This window comes from Stegostoma tigrinum, unplaced genomic scaffold (genome assembly GCF_030684315.1).
Source record: "Stegostoma tigrinum isolate sSteTig4 unplaced genomic scaffold, sSteTig4.hap1 scaffold_109, whole genome shotgun sequence".
In the NCBI taxonomy this organism is placed as follows: domain Eukaryota; kingdom Metazoa; phylum Chordata; class Chondrichthyes; order Orectolobiformes; family Stegostomatidae; genus Stegostoma; species Stegostoma tigrinum.
In genome coordinates this window covers 345,728-354,420 of record NW_026728060.1, presented here as the reverse complement: position 1 = coordinate 354,420, position 8,693 = coordinate 345,728, and positions in this window count along the sequence as shown.

The window sequence follows — 8,693 nt, the reverse complement described above, 5'->3', positions numbered from 1 at the left end:
GTTTCTGTCAGATTCCGAGAAGCTGTAGTGACTCGATCGCTGACTTTTGGAAACTGAAAGTAGCCCATGAGCAACATCAGTGTGGGACTATTTCAACTCACTGTCCACTTCATGTTTCTGCTCATGGCAACGGCTCCCATTGTCAGAGAAACTGCTTGTATTCCGCATAAAACTGCCTTTTGCTGAGGAACTGTGTGTATGGTGACACAACGTGGGGATGATGGAGACGGAGTTCATATAACCCTGAGGCCTCTGTCACTCTTGTAGGATCTGTCTGTGTATCTCTCTCTGTGGCTTAACATGAGGAAGATTACTTCAAGTGTTAACATATTTTGGTCATCTCAAACTTCAGTCCCATTCATTGATTGCAGGGACACTCTCTTTGAATTTGGCACTCTCAAATTAACAACTACAAAGGTGGTAGGAGAAACGTGTGAACCTGGGACTAGAATAGATGGATGTCTGAAGACACGGGCAGACAAGTTGGCCGAATAGTCTTTTTCCACACTCTTAAAAATTCGAAGATTGGGACAAATTGATTTGCAGCCAAAATAGGCAACAGACTGAAAAGGCTGAAGCAGAATCATTGAGAAAATATGGCAAAGGCTTGAATGCTGTCCCTGGTGGTCTAGTAGTCAGGATTCAGTGCTCTCATGGCAGTGAACTGGGTTTAGTTCCCGGTTGGGGAGCTTATTCTGTTCTTTGGAAGGTTTTCATGACCACAGCACTGCTGATTAACTTTTAGAAGCAGGAAAGGTGCCGTGAGGTAATCTATTTTATCCCAAACGATAATCAAGCTGATATGTAACAAAGAACTACCAATGCTGGAAAACTGAAACCAGAAAAGAGCAAATTCATAGACAATCTCAGAAGATTGTTGTTGTTCTCAGTAAAGGTTGTCCCACCCGTTACATTCCCTACTTGTCATTTATCTGTGGATGGTAACATTTTCGGAATCGTGTTCAGTGACATTCAAATTTGTTTGAACACTATCAATAGCTGTTCTTTCATTACCATCCTGCTCTGTGTTTTAACATCACGTTATTTGACAGTTTATCTTACTTTTCCATCAATTTGAAACAACCACATTCGTGATTACGATGTGGAAGTGCTAGTGTTGGATTGGCGTGGACGCAATCAGAAGTCTCACGACACTGGCTTAGAGCCCAGTGGGTTTATTTAAAATGACAAGCTTTCGAGTGCTACTCCTTCATCATGATAAATTATTACTTCATTGCAACAGTACCTTCGACAAGCAAATGGGACAATGTGGCGTGACTGATCAATGTCATCAGAGTGTAGGAACTTCTATGTTGCAGTGATCACAGTGTGACTGATTTTCATGTTTACTTTGAGGGATGGCAGTTTGAATATATGACGAGCACTTTACACCGAAATAAAGGCAATGGTCTCATTTGAAGTGAGAGATGGCTGAAATAAAGTGGGAGATTAAGTTCAGAAATTGTTCAGTGAAGACACAGTAGTAGAGATTTAGGGAAATAATGCAGAGTTCACAAAAAAGCCGTGCAGTGTGTCTTTGTTAGTTTTCCATCGGTTTTTAGATGAACATGCGTATTTTTAGCCTGACTCTGGTTTCACAATCCCATTGCGTCACAACACCCAGAGGGTAAGGGTCAGGTAAATGACATGCAGAAGTTGCATAGTACCTCATGACACGCACAATAACCAATTAAGTGCTAAGGAAGCACGCATCACACTGAGATGGAGCGTGCTTATTTATGTGAAAGGCTTTTGCATATAATCCCTATTACATAAAGATCTCCCTCACATTGGAAAATGAATTTCCGACTGTGTAACTCTGCTGAAGAGCTAAATATTTGCCTCGAGGCAGCATTCGTTCTGAAGTATGTATTTACTCCTCCTGCCGTCACATGTTACTCTATACCACCTGAGCTTCCCGCTTCCAGTAAACACTTCAAACCCACACAAATCTATCATATATTTCACACAGCTTTTGTTCCCAACTAAACTGTCACAGGTATGATGAACCTGTTGGCCTTCTCTGGATCTCTCACTGTGTTATGACCCAACATGTAAAGTGCATTGTTTCTGACCCCCAGATTACCCTGTAGTATTACCCCACGTTGATTCAGACAGCGCCGTCCTCCCTGTGACATGTACATGTGGTGTAATATTATGTCATGCTAGGTGTCCCGCTGTGTCAATATCACCTCTGTCTAACTTCCCACATTCTGCTGGTCAAACACTGATTACACTCAGAATCATAAACTTATCACAGTGCAGATGGAGGCCATGCAGCCCACCTTAGCTCTGCGGGTTCTCCACAAAGAGGTAATGGGTCATTCTCTTCACTACTTTCTGTAATGCTGCACGTTGCTACTTTTAACGTAACCATCGAATTGGTTTTTCAGTAACATAATTGAGCATCACTCTTAGTCGAACTCAGTATTACAGTGATTACAGACACTAACCACTCCCTGTGTGAAAACATTTTGCCTGATGTCACTTTTGCATTTTCAAATGAACCTCTGCCTCATCACACTGGATCCCCTCCCAGGCAGGGGAACATTTTCTCCTTATTGATTCTGTGTATAGCCTTCACGGCTTGGGAAACTTCAATCAGACCTGCTTTCAACCTTCCAATCTATCTTCGTCGCTGACATTCCACACACACGGCACCTTTCACGTGCAATTTTTCAGCGTTATCTACAATCAAATAGCGATCTCCTTCCTGAGGTTTCCCGCCCAAATCTTTGTGATAAGCCAGAGTGTTTATTCAACGCCAGATTGCTTGGGTGAACATCCTGAACCCCGAGTTTTCATTTTCAACACGCGTCATGTTTGTTACAATGACACCTCTGCTGCCGAAGCTCATCCTGTTTCAAGAAGTCCAACTTCACGAGGTGCAGCTTTTCTTTTCGAAAATTTGATCAAGCGACCTGACAAAACGAAGCGCTTGCCTGATATTTTAATCTGGGACCACTCACATACTAACTGAATACAAATCCCTAAGCAAGAATTATACTTCTAGACCATGAAGCCAGTAAAATCTTTGCATTTCTAGTGCGGAGCCAGGCGTGAAGCAGAGTTAAGTTTCAAGAACATCTTCTCATTCTGTGTCGCTGATCCAGAGATAGTACTGTTAGTCCCTTGCCCTGGGACCGAGCACTCCCCACTGGTGGGTTATGAAAACATTTTCTTCCACTTGCAAGCAATGCTGGGGGAGGGAAACACGCATGTGCTCTTCTGATATCTCAAACACTGGCTTTATTCTCATGAGCTGGAAATTAGTAACTTTGGTTGCAAACTTCCTCCAAATGTCTGTTTTCCAAGACAGAGACAACGAACGATGTCCAGTTGCTGGGAAAGAGAGAAATGGGCACTGGAGACTCTTTAGTCAGGTAAATCAACATGAGTTCTGTTTGTGCAGCCTGTTTGGTGTTCAGGATTCGTCTTCATACAGCAATCCTGCAGAAAGACTTTTGCAAAGCGGCATCAGTTTGTTTGCTGTGCTTGGGCAACTGTAAATATCTGACAGTAAGAGATAACAAAGTATAGAGCTGAATGATCACAGCAGGCCAAGTAGCATCTTAGGAGCAGAAAAGCTGACGTTTCGGGCCTAGACCCTTCATCAGAAAAGGGGGATGGGGAGACAGTTCTGAAATAAATAAGGAGAGACGGGGAGGCGGATCGAGGATAGATAGATGAGAAGATAGGTGGACAGGAGACAGACAAGTTAAAGAGGCAGGAATGGAGTCAGTAAGGATGAGTGTCACTGTGGAGGCAGGGAGGGGATAGGTCAGTCCGGGGAGGACAGGCAGGTAAAAAGGGCGGGATGAGGTTAGTAAGAAGGAAATGGAGGTGTGGCTTGAGGTGGGAGGAGGGGGTAGGTGAGAGGAAGAACAGTTAGGGAGGCGAGGAAGAACTGGGCTGGTTTTGGGATGGAGTGGGGGGAGGGGAGATAGGAGTCTCATATTAAGAGAATCTGAATGAAACTCTCACTCAAGGCGTCATTCAAAGAACAAATAATGAGGAAAATTACAGCACAGGAACATGACCTTCGGCCCTCCAAGCCTGCATCGCTCGAGGTCCTGTCTACACCTGTCGTCTATTTTCTAAGGGTCTGTATCCCTTTGCTCCCTCCCCATCCATGTAGCTGTCCAGATACATCTTAAAAGACACTATTGTGTCTGCGTCTACTATCTCCACTGGGAACGAATTCCAGGCACACACTACCCTCCACCTAAAGAAATTTTCACGCATATCTCCCATAAACTTTCCTCCTCTCACTCTGAACTGATGACCCCTCGTAATTGCTTCCCCCACTCTCGGAAAAAAAACACTTCTTGCTATCCACCTTGTCAATACCCCTCATGATTTTGTGGACCTCAATCCAATCCCCCCCTCAATCTTTGTCTTTCTAATGAAAATTATCCTAATCTACGTAATCTTTCTTCACAGCTAGCACCCTTCATTCCAGGCAATATTCTGGTGATCAGAGAATATGGGAACTGCAGATGCTGGAGAAGCCGAGATCACAAAGTGTGGAACTGGATGAACACAGCAGGTCAAGCAGCATCTTAGGAGCACAAATAAACCTGGCGTTTCGGGTTTAGAACATTCATCGGAAAGGGCCGAGGCCTGAAACGTCAATTTTTGTGCTCCTTAGATGCTGCTTGGCCTGCTGTGTTCATCCAGCTCCACACTTTGTTATCTAACATCCTGGTGAACCTCCTACGCACCATCTCCAAAACATTCACATCCTTTTGGTAATGCGGCGACCAGAACTGTACACAGTACTCCAAATGTGGCCGACCCAAAGTCCTATACAACTGCAACATGGCCTACCAACTCTTGTACTCAATACCCCGCCCAATGAAGGGAAGCATGCCATATGCCTTCTTGACGACCCATTGACCTGTGTTGCCGCCTTCAGGGAACAATGGACCTGAAAACATAGATCTCTCGGTACATCAATTTTCTCCAGGTCTCTTCTATTTACTGTATAATTCGGTCTTGAATTAGATCTGCCAAAATGCATCACCTCGCATTTGCCCAGATTTAACTCCACCTGCCGTTTATCTGCCCAACTCTCCAGTCTATCTATATTCTGCTGTAATCTCTGACAGTCCCCTGCACGATCTGCTACTCCACCAATCTTCGTGTTATCTGAAAACTTGCGAAACAGACCACCTATACCTTCCTCCAAATCACTCCTGTGTAGAAGGAAGCTATACAATTCATCGAGCCCACAGCGACTCCCTACTGCCTGCATCTCTCTGTCCTTTCTTTTCAGGATCGTTTATATCTGTCAAAATACTGGTGTCTGTGTTGTGATGCTGTCTTCGATAGGCTGATTTTTAAGTTGATTTGATTCAATTTACTCCTGTCATTGTCCACTTGTTACTCACAACTCCCCATATCACATGAAAGATGCTGTTGCCTGAAACAGCGTGGGGAATTATTGCAGGGCGCCCTGTGCATCGAACTCACTGCAGCTAATATGTTTCAATGGCATTTTCATGGAGGTATCTTTCAACGTCGAATGGCATGGGCAAACATCATGAGGCATATATTGTGTTTTGCTTTGACCCGTTCACCACAATGGTACCTCTGTCTCATCCCTCCTTCGGGAAGCCCGACCTTTTTGAAGACAGGTTCTTTTTTGGAAAGCTGATTGGTGATTTGGCAAAACTGAAAGCCAGCTATCAGGGCTCATCGGGGAAGGGAATCCAGGATCCCTCACATTTCCACAATCACCAAAGTCAAAATCATACCCTTAGACCAACAAGCCATTGCCAGAACTGCCGATCCGGTGCTCAATAGCTGGAACTTTCTTCGTGTGAGTACATTGCACCTTGCTCCTGGGATCCAAAGTAACAAAGAATTTCAAGAATATCTTCTGATTCTGTCTCCCTTCACTCAACATAGTATATAAATTTCAGGCTCACTGTGAACGTCGGGAGGGGCTGTCACACTTTAGTTTCTACATCTGTTGTGGAATAAAGATCACTTTAACTGTGTCCAATGTGAGGAAAGGAATTGCTTTTTTTTGGAAGCATTACTTTATGAAGTCACGGTCACTCTGTTATAACAGAAGAGGAGCTGGAATCTCCTGATAGATCAAACCATGAATTTGGTTGTTTATAGAATAAGTGGTAAGATCCCTGGATATTGATATGAACACCGTGCTATCCCCAGCTGAACAAATCGGCTGCCAGGAGGGAGGCAGCTGTGTTTTAAACCCATGACGAACAGTTCATGTTTTACTTCTCATACTGAGGGAGCTCAGAATCTACCAAAAAAAAATCCATGACACAAACTTGAGCCATTGTTCCCATGTAACACAGATAGGGAATCTTTGAGAGCAATCTAAAACAAGAGGAGAGAAGGTTTTGGTCAACATGCATCATCACCAACAACCTCTGTTGTAACATAAGCTTTCACGGAACTTATTTGCATATGAAAATTAAGTGCAGGACGTGATTTAAGCACACAACTGTCTGATCTGGAAACAGATGCGCAAACCTTATAGCACAAGCTCACACGTACACTGCTCCTGTACAGGATTAAGGGGAAGCAATTGCAACAGTATGATTTTAAACCACAAATGGCAAAGGGCGTCAAAGGGTAGTCCTTATTTTCTGTTAAACCATGACAACGTCTCTGACTCTCTTCATTCCTCTTCTTTCTCTCTCTGCCTTTCTATCTGCCCCGCTCTTCCCCACTTCAGTGTCCTAATTTTACTTCCCTCCTCCTCTACCTTTTCCCCTCTTACATCAATATCCGAATTTGCAGTAAACCAGGAAAATATTTCACAGAGCGAACCCAGGACTTACTTGAACTTTTTTTTTCAAATGCAACGAGAGAGAAATGATCTAAGAAAGAAACAAAACAACTAAAGAGACTCTAGGCCCTCCTTTGGATATTATTCAGTGAATTCAGCCACCAAGAATAAATATTTCTCCGATTTCACGAAGAGAACTCACCATGAATATCATTAATACAAATAGAGAATCCGAAGAGTAGCTTAATTTGAGGCCAAACACGGAAGTGCCTGAGATTGTAATGTAGAAATAAAAAAATAAATGGAGATGTAATTACATTTCATTGAATGATTCAGTACCACGTGACCCACGACTAATTCATATTCATCTTCCAGGAGCCAGCATCATTATTGCATCACAGTAGTTGAAGGCCATCGCCGCTCATGCCGTGTGACATCATGGTCCAGCTGGAAGTCCCGCGGAGAGTTTATTAAAGATAACTCACTGAGGGTCAGACTGCCTTGCATCAGAAAACATTTGTATGGCCAACCGAAATCATTTAATGCAATACACAATCTTCAAATAAAAGAAGTTTGAGGCATCCTCCTTTCTTCTCACTGAAAGCTCAGCACCCATCAAGGTAGATAATAATTCTGTGAGCAGTTGATTAAAGCCCAAAATGATCAGACATGATGTCAAAACCATTGAAAGAGAACAGCCCCACCATCTCCCCCATCCACCCCCACACCCCACCCCCCGCTTTGATTTATAAAATCATTGTTTGATCAACCGGCCAATGCCTAATGCAAAGAAGTTCACATGAAATCACAGTCTGATTACTGCAAATGTTTCCATGATGAATGTTCCACCCTTTTGTTTGGAACAGTAAAACTGATCGAGGAAAATTCTCATTTTGTTAGTTGCAATATGAAGTCTGAATTGGCTGACACCTGATCTCCTGCATATTACAGAATGTTTGGCGTCAGTCTGTGTAATGCATTTAGTCAGCACATTCAGATGTCAACCAAAAAAAAACCAGAAACAACTGTGGATGCTGTAAATCAGGAACAAAAACAAATTGCTGGAAAAGCTCAGCAGCTCTGGCAGCATCTGTGAAAGAAAAAAGAACAGAATGAATGTTTCAGGTCCCATACCCTTCCTCACAACTGTTCTGAGGAAGGGTATCAGACCTGAAATGTTAATTGTATTTTTGTTTTCCTTCACAGTTGCTGCCAGAGCTGATGAGTTTTTTCTGGAAGCTTTCTTTTTGCTGTTATTCACCAATATAACTTGTGAGATAAAATTTTTACTGTTTCCTGGTCACACATTTTCGACCCCGTCAATTAGCTGTGAGAAAATATTCTCCATTCATCAAAAATTCTGCTGATATCCAGTACATTCAGGCCTAGGAATCTTATAACAATATTCTTTCAAAGTCAACATGAAAAAAGTAGCCGAACACACACGAAGACATTATTTCTGAGAAATCTACCGAGCTCTCGGTTTAAATCAAAACCACAAGCACAAGACGATCAATATTCTCAACTCTCACACTCCACTTATCTTCTAACAGGGACTGTGGCTTCTTTGAAGCCCCATTCTGCTGATTTTGATCGTCCACCCCCCCCCCCGCAGAGATGTCTAAGCTGAGTTGTAGATCTGTTTGCAGTCTGTCCCATTTAGCATGGTGACAGTGCCATGTAACACAACGGGTGACATGCACAATGTGAAGGCGAGATATCGTCCCCTCAGAGATTATACTTTTGTCATCTCCTGCCATTACTGTCCTGGACAGATGTGGCTGCTGAGGACAGATTGGTGAGGATGAGATCAAGCTTGTTTTCCCTCTTCTTGGTTCTCTAACCACCAGCAGGAGCAATTGAACGACTGTGATTTGGCATCCAACCAGCTGCTGCAGAACCACTCTTTCAATGTCCATCGACA